We start from the raw sequence: 18017 nt of genomic DNA on the forward strand, positions 1-18017 counted from the left end.
CAAACGGAAGTGGCGTCACTGGGACACTCAATAGGGTGACCACCCGTCCCGCGTAGCGCATGCGCACACAGCGTTTGAAGCCATATTCATGCGTCCCGCAAATTGAGACTGTGTCACGCATAATCAGGGGCGGAGCTACGTGGTGGCCAGGGGGGGCCGCGGCCACCACTGGTCAAAGCTTGGCCACCCTGCTGGCCCCCCCAGCTCCGTTCAGTGAAAAGTAAAAAAAAAAGAATTGCTGCCGTTTTCGACAACACTTTGCAAAGCAGGGACTGAACCAATTACTGCACTCTATCTACGACCATTGGCCCAGTCAGGAAGTGTAGCCCACAGTTGTGATCAGATCGTGAGTAGGCCTAGTGCAGCAGCAGCAGCAGCGGGACAATTCAAGTCATCTGTTAAAAACACTTGACAGTAGACTAGGCTAGCCTACTACTTAACCTCAGTAACAGGTAAGTTGATGAGTTGGAACATTAATGCTAATAAGATGTTAGAATGTGTCACGAATCATAGCCAAGTGAGCAGCGTTGGGCTGTCCTTGTTAGGTAGCCTAGGCTCTGACATTGATGTGTGGGGCTGATCAAAAATAATCGGATGCCCGCGGGAATGCTGTCACAAGAATATTTCGATAAAATTCGGGTGAAATGCAAGCATATTAGGCACATATCTCCAGATGGCTCCAGGTAGGCTAATAGGGCCTAGCCTAGGCTACTTTATAAATACATAATTTGCTGACTGCGTGTGGTTTTTGCCATAGCTGGTCAGGCAGAGGCAGGCTGCTTTGCCTGAATTCTTTGTTACATTGCTCCGAAACTGTTCATAGCAACCTTAATTGCGTGACAGAGCAGAAGTGGGGCTTTCCAACGAGACTAAACACTTGCCTGTGCGATCAAGTATGAAAATAAAAATAAATATCATGTAATTAAATAAAATTGATTCATATTTACAGTTCACCTGCGCCCCCATTACTCTCGTTTGAATTACTTGCGAACCCGTGATCGCATAGATATGGCAAGCATATCAGAAGAAAGAGGAGACACAGGGCTATCTATTGGTACCAAGTGCATCGGTCTGGGTTATAAAACAGACGAAATGACATCAAAATAATAACTTCATATAGCTCGACTTACCCCACATTTTTGTGTGTTGTGGTGGCAAAGCATGTTCATAATCCAACGCTATCATGTGTTTCTCTATGGCAAAGCATGTTCATAATCCGGTTTTGAGATCCTAGCGAATTCCTGCATGGCATGCGATTCGAGACATTGCATCCCAATTTATTCGACAAAGAAACACCTTTTTGCCTTCACTTTGTTCATGACAATGCAGTAAAAAGTTGTTTTAGGATCATCATGAGTGTACACACAGAACATGCAAACTCGGGTTCAGTCAGGTCAGATCAGTTCGTGTCACAGATACGGAGCGCAGAAAGGGCATTTTTCATTACTGTGTCAATGGCACTTACAATGACCAGGATAACTGCTTATAACTAAATGTAGTGAGAATGGCCAAAAATAGAGTAGCCATAGGGCTAAATAAAAAAAAGGCATTTATTTCCATAAGGCACACACAACATGTTTTTCACATTTGCTCATCCCCAGAGAATCCCTCCACCATGGCAATGCTATTGCCAGATTCAGAACAGTCTGCCCTATGCACACATGTGCCAGCCTGCAGTGGTGAGATACATGTCAAAATATAAGAATTTTTATAATACACTATTTGTATTTTTATTATTTAAAAATCAAAATGAAATCAATGCAAGTATTAATACATGAAATAGTGGCAGATCTGGGTAGCCTAGACTCTGTTAAAAAACAATATAGCATGTGTGTATGGCACTTACATTGACCAGGATAAATGTTTCTAAGGTAGTGAAAAAGCCCTTAAAACAGTCTAGGGTTCTAAGGATTAATTTCTTACTTCAGAGCCATGTTACTTACAGCCAAGTACTTGGAGTGGATATCAGAAATATAAATAGTTTGGCCATCAGTATGAGATCAAATATATACATACAATATTTGTAGTATTTATTATTGTTCTTTGAGTTAACATCATTTGAATAAAACTGATTAAGTAAGGTGCATTATCATAATATTTTTTATTGGCATTGACCTATTTATGGAAAATATGTTGGAGTGGCCAACAAACTGACCTGTGTATCAGTGTTGGCTTTGCACAATTTATTGCTATTATTAAAATAGGCTATCCTAATCTTGAAAACTTTTTGAGTAGTTTTCAAATAGTAGTTTTGATTCCCAAGTGCCACCCCAATAAAAAGTCTGGACCCAGCTGGCCCCCCCTATAAAATAATCCTGGCTATGCCCCTGGCGGGACGGTTTACTGACGTATGCAGGTGCGTTTTGGCGTCCTTGTGGTTTGCCAGAAGACTGATCAAAGACCGGGAATTTTCTCTAGAAGAGACGTCTAGTACTTCACATAGGTACTTCACTAACTCCAGCACTATCACAGACGGTAAGAACATTTTCCTGTCTTTAAATAAACGTCTGAATTGTATACAAATATAGTCGTGGTTCTACATAGCTCTATAACAGATATGACTAGCTTCGTTTTGGTGAATAGCTTTGTAACAGCCCACTATGCAAACGTTATTTATCGACAACACGTCTTTTTATTACAGTATTTGTAACGTAGCCTACTGGCTAAGTAGCTATTTAACGTTAGCTTGTTAATCTAAAGGCAAACTTGTGAAACACAGGCAAACTTAAATCACTGAACACATCCAATATTGCACATCCAATTATTATGACCGCCGCGCAGCAAAGCGGCGGTCATATAGGTTTAGTCAGATTTTTTTTTTTTCTTTTTTTCTTTTTCGCATGCCCAAATTTCTGTCAATGATTCCCGGGACACTGAAAGACCGGGGTACACGAAACTTGGTGGGCATGTAACCCCACATGGATAGCATGGAACCATCGTTTTTCGTTTTGATCTGTAGCCCCCCCGCTGGACTGGACCCCCCGAAAGGAGGGTAGGGCAGACACAGTTTTCTGTGAATATCTCGAAAACCGTAGGGTTTAGGAGGACCATTTTTTTTTTGTATGTTGATCTCAAGGGGTCATGTTAACCCATTTCATGTACACACATGTGCACAAACAGATACACACACACACACATACATTCACAGTAATCATACGTATGACACATACTCACACAGTAGACATATGTACGCTTGCACAGGCACATACGCAGGCACACACACAAGCACACACACACACATAACATAAACATGAACATGCACACATGCACACAATTCAAGAATTTCTCAGAATTATGAACAGGCAAGATGGAGGTGGGGTTGTATAAAATGAATTTTACATGTGAAATCTATCTCGATAACCGTAGGGCCTAGGAGGTCCACCTTTTTTATGTATGTTGGTCTTAAGGGGGCATGTCAACCCATCCCATTACCACTTATTTCATGTATAGCGCCACCTAGTTAAAAATTAAAAAGCAAAAAATTAGGTGTTTTCATCACAATATCTCTGGCTGACAAGGTCAAAACTGCACAAAATTAAAAGTGTAGGATCATTATGACACCCTCCGAATGCATGCCAAGTTTTGTGTACTTTCGTTCATGGGGGGCCTTACAATAAAATAATTTATTTGTACATTTAGTGACGTACACCAACAATGATTCCCGGGACACTGAAAGACCGGGGTACACAAAACTTGGTGGGCATGTAACCCCACATGGATAGCATGGAACCGTCGTTTTTCGTTTTGATCTGTAGCCCCCCCGCTGGACTGGACCCCCCGAAAGGAGGGTAGGGCAGACACAGTTCTCTGTGAATATCTTGAGAACTGTAGGGACTAGGATGACCATTTTTTTCCATATGTTTGCCTCCAGGGGTCATGTTAACCCATTTCATGTACACACATGTGCACAAACAGATACACACACACACACATACATTCACAGTAATCATACGTATGACACATACTCACACAGTAGACATATGTACGCTTGCACAGGCACATACGCAGGCACACACACAAGCACGCACGCACACACACACACACACACACACACACACACATAACATAAACATGAACATGCACACATGCACACAATTCAAGAATTTCTCAGAATTATGAACAGGCAAGATGGAGGTGGGGTTGTATAAAATGAATTTTACATGTGAAATCTATCTCGATAACCGTAGGGCCTAGGAGGTCCACCTTTTTTATGTATGTTGGTCTTAAGGGGGCATGTCAACCCATCCCATTACCACTTATTTCATGTATAGCGCCACCTAGTTAAAAATTAAAAAGCAAAAAATTAGGTGTTTTCATCACAATATCTCTGGCTGACAAGGTCAAAACTGCACAAAATTAAAAGTGTAGGATCATTATGACACCCTCCGAATGCATGCCAAGTTTTGTGTACTTTCGTTCATGGGGGGCCTTACAGTAAAATAATTTATTTGTACATTTAGTGACGTACACCAACAATGATTCCCGGGACACTGAAAGACCGGGGTACACAAAACTTGGTGGGCATGTAACCCCACATGGATAGCATGGAACCGTCGTTTTTTGTTTTGATCTGTAGCCCCCCCGCTGGACTGGACCCCCCGAAAGGAGGGTAGGGCAGACACAGTTCTCTGTGAATATCTTGAGAACTGTAGGGACTAGGATGACCATTTTTTTCCATATGTTTGCCTCCAGGGTAACCTGGCCCTAGCCAGATGAATTTCGCTCCGCCAAGCTCCACTCATCCATCTGGAACCGATCCATTGAAGTGTTGCTTCAGAAGGCTGGACCTAATCAAAAAATGCTTGCATATGATTGAATAAGCCACTTGTCCGTCATCTATTGACGTGCTACTTCAACCACTCTCATCGAAGCCAACCCGTGACGCTGATAACAGTCTCACAGTCGCTTCTACGCTATGTCACATCTATGAAACTCCCGCCCTGCGTCCTGATTGGCTAAACCATAAAGTTGGTTGGAGAAATCACTCTCAATGGAAGAGGTTCCAGATGGATGTGAGTGAAGCTAGGCGGAGCTAAGCGGAACGACATTCATCTGGCTAGGGCCAGGTTACCTCCAGGGGTCATGTTAACCCATTTCATGTACACACATGTGCACAAACAGATACACACACACACACATACATTCACAGTAATCATACGTATGACACATACTCACACAGTAGACATATGTACGCTTGCACAGGCACATACGCAGGCACTAGGGGTGTCACGATTCTCCAAATCCTCGATTCGATGTAATTTTCGATTTTAAAGTCACGATTCGATTCGATTTTCGATCTTTTTAAAATATTACTATTAATGCATTCCTTATATGTTATTTACTCTTTTTGGCCTTTTCTTTTTCGGGGGGCTTTTATTTTGAAACCGCTTTGAAACCGTTCCAACCGCGAGGTTGTAATGTAAACAGAACTAACATTAGGCTAAAACAGAGACGTGAACATGGTAAAATGAAACAACACAGAATGTTAATTTCATTATTTCAGCACACTCCGAAGAGACCCAAGGTTAGTGTTCATGGAATATGTACTTATAAATGTGCATTTTAAGCCTTAAAGTAACTTTGGACTGTAATTAGACCATCTTTTCACTTGCTAAGTTGAGTAGGCTAAGTTAGTTTTAATTGACGTGAATGAACGAATACTTCCACACCGGTGATTTCAAAGTAGCAAGAGGGGCTTTGATTTCGGTAGGTTGATGTGTAGGCCTATATTTTAACTGGCTGCAGCTTAAAATTAGAGGAGTGTTGACGCTGCAGTTCAGCACGTGCATGTGTGTTTGTGCGTCTTGTCATACATGCTGGACGTGACATTGGGGGTGTGGCTGCATCGTCGATTCTACTTTTAAGTTCGAAGTTCGAGATTGAGATGTAATTTCGATCGATTTCGAAATAAAATCGAAATCGTGACACCCTTAGCAGGCACACACACAAGCACGCACACACACACACACACACACACACACATAACATAAACATGAACATGCACACAATTCAAGAATTTCTCAGAATTATGAACAGGCAAGATGGAGGTGGGGTTGTATAAAATGAATTTTACATGTGAAATCTATGAACTAATCATGTTTTGGTACTTGTTGTCTAGCAGATATCAGTGAGAATTGAGTACGTGTGGATAATGCAATTTAGTGAGACAGTTAGAATCATATAGGCCTTTCAGCGTGATTTATTTTTGTGGAAAAAATGTGCTGGACTGGGCGGCGGTCATATTTTGTACCGCTCTGCGGTACATCTAGTTTCCCTTTTTTCTGTTCTGTTTTCAGTGCATAAGACATTCAGTGGAGCTGCAGCAAGCAGTATAAATGGGTAAGTTTTTATCATGGCAATAAAGCCTCATTTTGCCCTAATATAGCTAGCTTAGTAGCTAGTTAACATGTTAACCTAAATGCTCTGCAGGTGGTAAACTTTTTTAAAACACAGACAGACTTATATCAATGAACACATCCACTTATTTCCCTTTTTTCTCTTCTGTTTTTAGTGCATAAGGCATTCAGTGGAGCTGCACCTTAATGGGGTAAGTTTCAATCACTGTAGGCCTAATACAGCCTCATTACCCTACACCTAATGTCCTGCATCTGAATTAAACTTCACTAAACAATTTCCTAGGCTATTTAAAGAGTAGATTTAGTAATTGTGTTTATTCTATCTTTGTGTGTACCGGTATGTTGTCAATTTCAGATGCTAGAAATCTGCAGCAAGCGGTATAAATGGGTAAGTTTCAACAATAAAGCTTAATTTTGCCCTAATATAGCTAGCTAAATAGCTAGTGTGGTGGATTTCTATGACTTAACGGATGCATGTATGGTTTTTATAAACTTTGATATTACTGCAATTATTATGAGACTTCAAGGCCTGTACACATCTTAAACAGACCAGACCAGCAGTCAAGGAGTGGGGTGAAGGAGTTCACAGTGACACCTGGCTAGATGGTCGAGGTGAAGGAGTTCACAGTGAACTAGATGGCCGAGAGCGAGAGGATGATGTAATTGGATGATGTAATGGTGGTAACAGCAAGGCCAAGTAACAGGTGGCAAGATAAGAAGCCCTGTTACAACTGGACTTTATGCATGATGAGACAATGGGTTCGAAAAATAGTCGTAACCTTGGTGGATGCTGATAGGCCAACAGGTGTCTTTCGAGGGAGGCGAGAAGGCCCAACTTCAAGGTTAAGGAGTATAAAAGAGGCCGCAGCCATTTTGATTTCAGATCTCATCGGGGGCGCCAGCTGATGACATCTCACATCACCCTATTGCTTGACACCTGGTCTGGACATCGTTTAGGCTGGACTATCACTGCAATACGGTGAATAAAGATCAACAGTCTTCAGAGATCTCCTGTCTGCATTGTCTCCTTCGGACGCTTTGTTCCAGAGTGCTAATTAGTAAGTAGTTAAGTGATAAATTGTTCATTGGATTCGGAAGTGGACCGGTTTTTCCACGACAGATCTGGAGGTTCTACCGAGATTTGACACAGGATTCATCAGGAAAGCAGTTCTGCCCCGGGTGAAGCAGGTCACGGCAGCCGTTTCCCCAAGGGCCCAAAAGGTAGGCAATTTTGCTTACATTAGGGGGAGCCAGGCTGTTGTGACTTGTGGGTAGCCTGGGACTAAATTGTTTACTGAATCCTCAAAAGAATAGTGGAGACATAGGAGGGAGATTGAGTTACACTGTTGGTCTTTAAAAGCGCATGCGTTTTATGATAATATGGTATTTTTCTTTATGCGATAGAGAAGTCAGAATAATGAGAGTATTCTGAAGCCTTTGAAGGTCAAAGGGAACAGACAGTGCGACTGATCTGTAAGGTATTTTTTGTGATTTATGATATATGGTATTCCTCTTTGCGATAGAGAAGTCAGAATAGGGTTATTCTGAAACCTTTGAAGGTCAAAGGGAACAGACAGTGCGACTGATCTGTAAGGTATTTTTTGTGTTTTATGATAATATGGTATTTTACTCTATGCGATAGAGAAGTCAGAATAATGAGAGTATTCTGAAATCTTTGAAGGTCAAAGCGAACAGACAGTGCGACTGATGTGTTTATAATGTTATGGTATTCCTCTATATGGTAGAGAAGTCAGAATAGGGTTATTCTGAATCCTGTTTAAGGTTGAAGGGAGCAGATAGCACAGCTAAACTGTAAGTTTTTTTTTTTTGGTGGTGTGTGTGTGTTTTTCTTTTTTCCTTCTGCTTTGTGTGTGTGATACTACTCCCTCTGCGCTGCAGAGTAGAGGGAGAATAAGAGGCAACAAGGCCGTAAATTGACCTTGCAGTAGTTAAGTTGGCTAGTGGGGAAAGGAAAAATATATAATAGATAATATACTATATAATAGTGATATTTTAGACAGATAGAAATATTTAAGAATAGACTGGAATGAGCTGACATCACTGGACAAAATATTAGCCAGCGATATACAGACAGATAGAAATATTTAAGAATAGACTGGAATGAGCTGACATCACTGGACGAAATATTAGCCAGCGATATACAGACTGAAAGAAACACTTTAGAATACACTGGAATGAGCTGCTATCACTGGACAAAATATTAGCCAGTGATATGCAGACAGATAGAAACATTTTAGAAATAGACTGAAATGAGCTGATATCGCTGGACAAACAGATGAGCCAGAAAATATCAGACAGATAGATACACTTTAGAATAGACTGGAATGAGCTGCTATCACTGGACAAAATATTAGCCAGTGATATGCAGACAGATAGAAACATTTTAGAAATAGACTGAAATGAGCTGATATCGCTGGACAAACAGATGAGCCAGCGATATGCAGACAGATAGAAACATTTTAGAATAGAATAACATGAGCTGAATATCACTTGGGCACAAAATCCGAGCCAGTGATAATCAGACAGATAGCACCCCTCAGAACAAAGTTTTAAAATGTTTATTTGTTATGTGAAACTACTGAGTGTGTGTGAGCATGGGCCTACAATAGGTGCCGGGAGCACACAGACCTACACTTGTGATTGAGGAGATCGCCGAGGGACAGAGAGAGGGTCGGTTGAAGGAGATCGGGATAAAAGTGGATCATTACAGATAGCAATTGGGATACTGATCGATCAAGGATTTGCACAGGATACATACGTTGGACATAAATGCTTTGATAAAAGTATTCACATGCCTCTCAACAGAGACGCCTGAGCCTCTGAGTAATGAGGAAGGCCTTTTTCCCTACAGCTCCTCTAAGTCCTCCTTACACCCAGAGAAGGACAGAGAAGAAGGTAAGGAGGCAGAGCAGAGTACAGAGGTTTTGGAAGACGAAATCGGAGCTCACAGTGGGAAGTGATTGGGAGACATAGGTTTGTAAGAAATTCTCCCCCTGTAAGGAAACGTGGAAGGCTCACACTAGGTTCAAACTTAGAAGAAACATCACTATAAAATCTTACAGTGTGCCTTGCTATAATAAATGTTGTCACATATAAAACAAAATCAAAAGGTTGTGATGCACATGGCAAAATGTATACACTTTTGTAGAACAATATACTCACAACAATAAAGAAATATAGTTATAACACTGTTAGAAGATTCATGTATACACGTTAGTAGAGCAATATATTCACATCGATAAGAAAATAGTAAGAACACTGTTAGAAGGTTTATGTATACACCTCAATAGAGCAATGCACCCACATTAATGAAGAACTAGAGAGTAACCTGTTAAAAGTTGATAACTTGTGTAAAACTGAAATAAGTAAATAAAATAAAGAAAGAGAAATAATTGTATGAAGTAATATTTGCCACAGACATTAAGCCCACAGGTGGGGGCCACACTCAGCAGAAGACCTTGGCTCACTGCCCAGACCTGGCTGACTGCTCAGAAGAGACAAGAGATAAGAAGTCTTACACACACAGGTAGGCCAGAGCAGCATTCTCACACACACAGGAACAGCTAAAACTTGGATTAAGTGAAATAAGAAGTAAGAACAAAATTGTTTCTGTTAATTGTAAATTAGAAAAATAACTAACATCACCAGAGAACAGAGGATCAAGCTACTAACACAGGGTTGAGACAACAGTCAGAGTAGGGTACATCACATTGGAAGTAGATAGGTTAGGACTATTCATAACACAGGGAAGAGAAAGGGAACAACCACATAGTAATTAAGATAGCAGTGGCCTATAACCGTTTCCCATATTAACACACGGAATCAGAAAAAAAAGCCAAACAACTTATCTAACAAGCAACAAGCAAACTACAGGGATATATGGCACAATGAGGACATGAAGTGATCTGGACCATAAACATTACCCAGCATAGAGAAGAGGGGTATTATATAAACTTTGACACTGGACAACACGTGGAATTCCAAGGCAAGAGGTTGCAATTCCCAACATACTGTAGAGAGTGGTGGGGCCTTGTTGAAGTAGTAATTTATACACTTGGTGACATATACCCTGGCACGCATTTGCAGGAGAATCAGGAGTGGCCACAAACCCGAGCAATAGCTGGAGACGCACATAATAGTGAAAAGTCAGAGGAAGAGTGGGTGGTTAAAATCACCGAACACCCAAAAGGAGGGCGTAAGCACCACAGACAAATAGGGGGCAGCGGTTCCAGGACAAAGAGTGCTGTTTCCAGCTCACTGTGAAACTTGGGGAGACTTGAGTGACGCCATACTATACACAGTCGGTGACCTACGCCCATATACACCAGAAGATAACCAGCCAGTGTGCATCATACCTAGCTTCGACGAACAAGAGGCACACCTCCGAGACTGGGAACTGGGTTGGTACCTGGAGTGGGAACAATCTAGTAATATAGAAGACCAAAACCAACGCCAGGTGCACCGGGAAGACGACGACTCGGAAGAGGATCTGTTATATATCAACGAGGAGGTTCAGAACATTCACTTGAAAGACCACAACTATTCAAAAGACTAAACCCACAGGAGGGAGAAGGGTTGTGAATAATGGCGACGGGAGAAGATGACACCATTGGAGGAAGTCTTGAAAGAGAACAGGATTGCCAGAGATAGAATCAAGGAGGTCAGCAAGAAATGGGAAGAAAGGACACGGACGCACCACACCCCCTGGGCATACAATGGAACATTTGATTTAAGCACAATAGCCCAAATGCAGGAGAAGGTCCTGAACCATAAAAATCATGACAAGAGGCCCGCAAGACAAAAGAAAAGAGAAGAAGAACTATTGACCTTGGAAGTTTTCATGAAAATAGCCGAGCAGAAAAGGAAGGAGAAGGGTGACTGGGATAGGGTGTCGCCCCTAACAACAACCATAAAGAAAAAGCAAGAAGAGGGAAAAATGAAGACAAGTCAACAAAGGCAAGCATCCCCGAACCAGGCTCCAGATCCAAGGGCCCTGCCTATGGAGGAACTACGCCCACCTCCATATGGAGAAAGGGACAGACTGTATCCCGAGATACCATAACTGAAAGAAGATACAAAGGAAATGGGCCAACAGAAAGAAGGATCACCGGGCCCTGCAATCCAAGCGGCCCTAGTGTTGAGAGAAGTCACAATGGGAGGAGATCGCATGGAGGTGTGGGAAGAAATAAAGAAAATAATGGAGAGGCAACAGGACTCCCCGTCAGGAGCATCACCAAGACCAACAGCGCCCCTCTTCAGCCCTGGGGCCCCTGAGCTTTCCCCGAGAAGTGAAGAGACCGGAGGGGCATTGAGGGAAACGGAGATAGACCAAAAGAGTTCGGGAAGGATACAGAGGACCGAAACAGAAGTGGCCAAAAGGTGGGAAGAAGCACTTCAAAGTGAAGACGAGGAGGCAACAAACCATAGGTGTGCTCTGTAAAGGCTGCAGCATGATTGGGGAGAAGGATTAACCCACACCAGTACTCCCAAAGGACAGGAACATAATAAAAACACAGGGATAGAAAATAAGAGATCACGAACAAAACAGAGGGATGATCCAGGAGCATCAGAGAATGATGGAGGAAGAGCAGGTTGCAGCCATTCAAAGAGAAGCTGAGATACAACTTGAGCGCTGGAGCGAGAGGAAAGCACTTGAAGCAAAACGACTTATATATAAACTGACAAAGACAGAAGGCAATGAGCAAGGAAAAGAAGAACTGGTAGCCAGAGCTTGGGAGAAAATGGGAGAGGCTATGAAATGGATATAAGAAAGAGTAAGCATGTGGGAATCTGAAAAGCACCAGAAATACAAGGTCAACTTCTTGAAGCTCATGTAAGAACAGAGGGAGAAATTAGAAGGAGTCATAGAGGAGATGAGCCTTGAGGAGAAGCATGAAGAAGAAAGGGAGAAGGCAGAGCTTCTGGAACAAGAGAAGGAGAAGCATTGGAGGTGTACAAGAAGGGAAGAAATAGAGGAGGAAAGGCTAATTAGCCTAGCAGCTGAAAGGACTAAATTGGAAGAGCGGAAAGGGAGAACTAATGAAACTGGAGAAAATATATGAGTGTGTCCAAAATATTAGAAACGAAAGCCAAGAAGAGGAGTGCTTAGTAAAATTCCGCGTAGAAGAGTCCGAATCAGAGTGGGACACAAACGACAGCGAAGGGCCTAGTGAGGAGGAGGACGACCTGGATATAGAGCATGACGGAGCCCATTACATCGCAGAAATAAATCAGGAGCAAGGGCGAACAATGGAGCAGGACCAGACACAGAAAACACAACCAAAACTACTGAAACGGGGGGCAATCTGTGGAGGGTGCAAAAAAATAAAAAAAAATAAAAAAAATAAATAATAAAAAATAAAAAAAATAAATAAAACAGTTTAAAGGTACAAAAGGAGTACGATCCCACCAGGGCCGAAAGAAGGAATGCAGTGGAAAAGGAATGACGCTGCTCTCAGTAATGATTCCACCCAGTATGATCACCACAGGACTCTTGGGGATAAGCAGAGTAAAGAAAGGTGTCGAGAAAGGCCTGGAGGAAATTCGGAGAGGAATGAAAAAAGGGCTAAATGAGATTGAAAGAGAAGTAAAAAGGAGTTTGAAAGAAAACAAAAGAGAGCTGGAGAAGATAGAAAAAAGAAGAGAAAAAGAAAAAAAGAACGGATTAGAAAGGAACGAGAGAGAATGCAAAAGAGAGGCCCATGAAGATTCAGATGAAGAAACACATGTCATGGCACCAATAATAATAAAAGAGAAAAAATCATACTACCAGCCGTGGACTCACTCGGACGTGAACGGTCTCTTGGCAAGGCTCCCAGTGTTACACGAGGGAGGAGGTAGATGGATTTCAACGATAAAAAACCAGACACAAGGACGAACCTTGACAGTAGGGGACATAAAATATGTGCTCAGTTTGTTACTGGGAAAATCTGAGACGGAAGTGGTGTTAGAGAGGGAGAAATTAGGGTATCTGATGGCAGACAGCAGCCTGGATGCAAAGGACTTTGATAGCTATCGACCCCGAATATGGAAGGCCTTGAGGGCAGCCTACCCAAACCAGTACAGCCCCACGGCCGTCTACGTAGAGAAGCTTAAAGATGATGACAATCCCGCAGCTTTTGTGGAGAGGGCAGCCAAAGACTGGACAGCCAGGATGGAACAACGACCAGAGGAATCATATGCATCCACAATACAATTCAGACAGGCCGTTATGGACACCCTGCCGAGACCAGTAAAGGCACAGTTAGAAAATGACTGGCGCTTGGGTTGCATGACTAAAGATGAGTTCAGACTAGCAGTGGCACACTACGTAACACTCCACAGGCAAGGAGAAGATAAAAAGGAACAACAAGAAAACGAGGTCTTGCGAAAACTCACTCAAATGCAGTTCCAAGAGACAAAAAGCGCAAAAAAGGTCGCTACCCAAGCCCCAATGATGCTGGCCGCAGACCCGGTGCTAGGGGGCCAGGCTCTTGCCCCACAGCAACAATCAACACAAATGGTACAGCAGCCTGTGGCAACACCAATGGTACAGCAGCCTGCGACGGCACCAGTGATACAGCAACAGGGGATGATACAGCCACAACAAATGCCACCAGTGACATTTCAACCAGTGATGTATGGGCCTATACAACAACAGAGACAACAATGGTACCCACAGAACAAAGGCCGAGGTGGGCCCCACGGAGGGGGATTTGGGCCAGGAAGAGGAGGCTATGGAAGAGAACGACAACGTACTCAACAAATCAAGGACCAGGTAGCTTCCAGTGCTGGGTGTGCAGAGGAGTAGGACACATCTCCAGGGACTGCCTGACTAGAACTGGTAGACAAGGCAACCAAGGGGGACCAGCACCACCACCACAAGGGCAGATACGACAGAGTGTCCCTCAATATGGAGGAGCTCTGTCACAAGGCCAAGCCCAGTCTGGCAACCAAGTGACCCATTATAGGGGAGGCCCGCCGCAGGGGCAGACTAAATCTGCCCAGGTCTCCCCCTATGAGGGAGCCTACAATTGACAAGGCCCGGAAAAACCAGGGGAGGGTCAGTTCCCCACCCTGATGAGGGGAGCTGATGCAAAACCGATGCTGCAGGTTCTAATACAGGGCAGAGAGGTTAAATGTTTAGTGGACATGGGAGCAGCGTACACTTGTCTTCACCCAAAAGATGCCCAGCACCTCCCCAGGTCTTCAGGAAAATTTAGGAAGACGGTGGGTTTCGCGGGAAAAAACGCAGCTTATTCCAATAACAGCCCCAGTATCAATTCAAATAGAAGACAAGGAAATTAGGATACCAGTGTTAATAGCGGACACACGCCTGTCAACCTGCTGGGGCGGGACTTGTTGTGCAATCTAAGACTCCAATTTGAATGCTCCCCGTCAAGAGTGCAGATGTTAGCAACCCAGATGGATATGATGACACATGGCCCCCCACAAAACCACGTCCAGCAAGTTTACTGGATCGGTCAGTTGGAACCAGACCTGGAACAAGAGCTATACAACAAACTTGCAGACCAAATAAGCAACCTCCATGGCCATCTACGAGCACCAAGATGTCCCTTTCACTGCACAATTAAGTTTGACCAGACGCCAAATGAAGAAAGAGAGGAAAAGTGGAACAGAGAAGTGGGAGGCTGGAAACACATTCCACTGGACATACACGCAGTAATAGTGGCTAAAGAAGGAGTAGCCGCTGACGTAAAGTTCATGGAAGGAGGGAATATGGGAATACACTTTGACATGCCTGGAACAATGCCCCACATCACGTTAAAAGTGGCAGAAGGACACAGAGCAAGAGAGATGGGCCCAGTGATGCTCAAGGCTCGATGTGCCAAATGGAAGGGGACAACAAATGATTGGGTCCAAATAGCCACTGACCCAGAAGACGGTCCAATGTACAGAATAACGCTAAGCAACCCAATCACCGTATGGGGCGTCCCACAAATAATCGAGCTCATGAATGCAGGACTCCAGGAACAGAGGGGCATACCTTATGCCAAAAGGATGCCCCTATGGATGCATTCGGTTATACAAGCTGTTCCCAGGAGCAGGACAACAATGCTGGGACAAAACGCGACACAAACCTTTTGACAGCAATGATATGGACTGGGACACATACATGCAGCACCTGTCATGACGTTTTAAAGAGACTGATGCACCGCCGACGGCACACGCCTCAGACTTAAACCCAGAAAAAAGGCTAAAGTCAAGAAACAGCCCTGGAAGAAGCCCTCAATATACCGTATGTCAAACCCTGTCTATATGGCAATCCCTATTGCATGCATGGCCTGATGGCAGGAATAGGGTAGCGATGCTGGGACAAAAAAGAATAATGTGTCCTTCAGCAGGTTTGACCCAGACGGGGACAGATATATGTGATACAATGCATGGATCGTGAAGCAGAAGAGATGCTTGTGGAGCCAAAACAAGCAGCCTGGAAAATGATGATGCTGCAGGAGGCAACGGAAACGGATGAGAAACACGTGGAAAGAATATTAACACAAGAACCATCCGTGGTGTGGTTCCAAGGAGATGGAGACATAGGACTGGTTAAGTCAGCAAGCCCCATGGAAGTAAAATTGAAACCAGGAGTAACGTTGCCATTCCAGCCACAATACCCACTCTCAGCAGAAGCAGTTGAAGGAATTAAGGAAATGATTGAAGACCTTCTGCAAGCAAGAGTCCTAGAAGAAGTCCCAAGCGCAAGGTGCAACACGCCTATTTTCTCTATACGAAAGGTAGATGGAGTGAGATGGAGAATGATCCAAGATCTCAGGCCGGTAAATGCATGCATTGAGGACTATCCGGCAGACATACCACATGCTAACGTGTTACTGACATACATCCCGTCTGACGCTACCACGTTTTCCGTCATAGATTTAACGCAAGCTTACTTCTCCATTAGAGTGGTGCCAGCGAGCGAGGAACTTTTTGCATTCCAATATTTGGGAAAAAACGTATCAATACAATCGTTTGCCTAAGGACCTCAAATTGAAAAGCTAATAACCTAAAGCGCATCACGTGTCAGAGCACGATCCTGCAATATTTCAATGACGTTTTGATATGTGCCCTGGACAGAGAAACGTGTGAAAAAGGACACAGTCCATGTGTTAACCGTTCTGGCCGAAGGGGGGTACAAAGTGTCAAGAAAAAACTGCAATTTGCCCAGCCCAAGGTGATCTATTTAGGTGGACACAAGGGAATTGCCCCAGAGCATATTGAGGCAATCACAAAGGAACCAAGACCAACCACGGTAAAACAGATGATGTCGTTCAGTGGCCTCAAAGGATTCAGTAGTGACTGGGTAGAGTGCTATGAACAGAACATAGCCCCACTCCGAGCTATGATCATGAATGCAGAAACCAACAATCTGAAAAACCGCCTCACCTGGACAATGGACGGAAATGAAGCATTTGAGCGCATCAAGGGAGAACTGCAGCAAGCACATGCTCTTGCACTGCCGGACTATGGAAAACCATTCCACCTGTATGTGTCAGTGAAGAAAGGGGAGGGAAAGAACGCATACATGACAGCTAATTATCGCAGACACAGTGTCATGGGAGAAGCAAACAAGCAATTGCGTACTATAGCTCTTAACTGGAGGCAGTGGCTCAGGGTTATCCACCATGCTTTCAGGGACTTGAGGCAGTGTATTCAGCATATGTCAGGGCCTCCAGCATTACCATGGGATGGTCAGTGATCATACACACCAGTCGTGCAATAGCCCAGTTAGTTGAACAAGGAAAGTTCTGCCTGACACCCCAGAGACAGCTCAGATATTACAATCTGTCCCTTTGCCCTGATGTCAGCTTAAGGACATGTGACACAGCAGGAAAACTAGCAGATCTTGTTACCCTCGACTATGAGGGTGTACCACACAACTACAACACAACTGTGTAGCAGACTCAGTAGCCTTCTGTAAGCTTAGGGAGCATCAAGAGAGTGAGCTACTGGGGGATGGGATAACATACTTTGTAGATGCTGTAGTCATAATTATGACAACAAAACACACACAGGGTTCAGTGTAGTGCAAACATTGTAAAAAAAAAAAAAAAAAAAAAAAATAGCGGAAGGCCATGAGGCAACCATATATATTAACAGTGCATACACTCACAATGTTTGCCATGTGCATGGCGCACAGTGGAGGCAAAGAGGCTTCAAAAAAGCCTCAGATTTTATTCAGAAATTCAGTTATTATTAGCTGCCATAATGCGACCAAAAAGGCTAGCTATATGCAAATGCAAAGCACAATGTAAGGGGCATTACCATAGGTCATGTTAAGGCAGATGAGGTAGCAAAGGAAGCTGCCTTAGAGGCAAGAAAGCTTAATGCCGTCACAAAACCCCCTCAGGAGAATGAACCACATAGAGTGCTGTTCAACAGGTCAAACTCGGATGGTGGCCCCAAAATTGGCTCCTCGATCTCCTAATAGATCAGGCACATTGTGTTTCTCACAGTGCAAGGGAGGATGTGAGGCAGCAGATTCTTGACAGAGGATTCTGGGCACCATTGCTTCAGGATCGCATTGCTTATGTGCTGAGGTCACATTTGTGCAATAAGCAACTCAAGGAAAGGCATACAAACATAGGGCCAAGACCCCTGGGACACATTCCACTCCCAGAAGGTCCATTCAAACATCTAGTA

General features: G+C 43.6%; 1 protein-coding gene, 1 long non-coding RNA gene and 1 pseudogene across 2 annotated transcripts in view; all 3 read left to right on the forward strand.

Annotated features, from left to right (window-relative positions):
* LOC143123546 (myosin heavy chain, fast skeletal muscle-like) overlaps positions 1 to 18017 on the forward strand; it is a 245337-nt pseudogene that overhangs the window by 53804 nt on the left and 173516 nt on the right.
* The window catches only part of LOC143123485 (myosin heavy chain, fast skeletal muscle-like), a 201065-nt gene that overhangs the window by 51865 nt on the left and 131183 nt on the right, over positions 1 to 18017 (forward strand). The gene's annotated exons all lie outside the window — the stretch shown is intronic.
* Positions 1 to 18017, forward strand: part of LOC143123054 (uncharacterized) — a 79872-nt gene that overhangs the window by 3270 nt on the left and 58585 nt on the right. The window contains exons 2-4 of the long non-coding RNA XR_012986785.1: positions 6297 to 6339; positions 6512 to 6547; positions 6712 to 6744. This is a non-coding gene — a long non-coding RNA (uncharacterized LOC143123054). The remainder of the gene's footprint in view (positions 1 to 6296; positions 6340 to 6511; positions 6548 to 6711; positions 6745 to 18017) is intronic.

Source organism: Alosa pseudoharengus, unplaced genomic scaffold (assembly GCF_046254945.1).
Source record: "Alosa pseudoharengus isolate Yale_2024_CS ecotype anadromous, Long Island Sound unplaced genomic scaffold, YU_APseudo_1.1 YU_APseudo_1.1_scf_14, whole genome shotgun sequence".
Lineage (NCBI taxonomy): Eukaryota > Metazoa > Chordata > Actinopteri > Clupeiformes > Clupeidae > Alosa > Alosa pseudoharengus.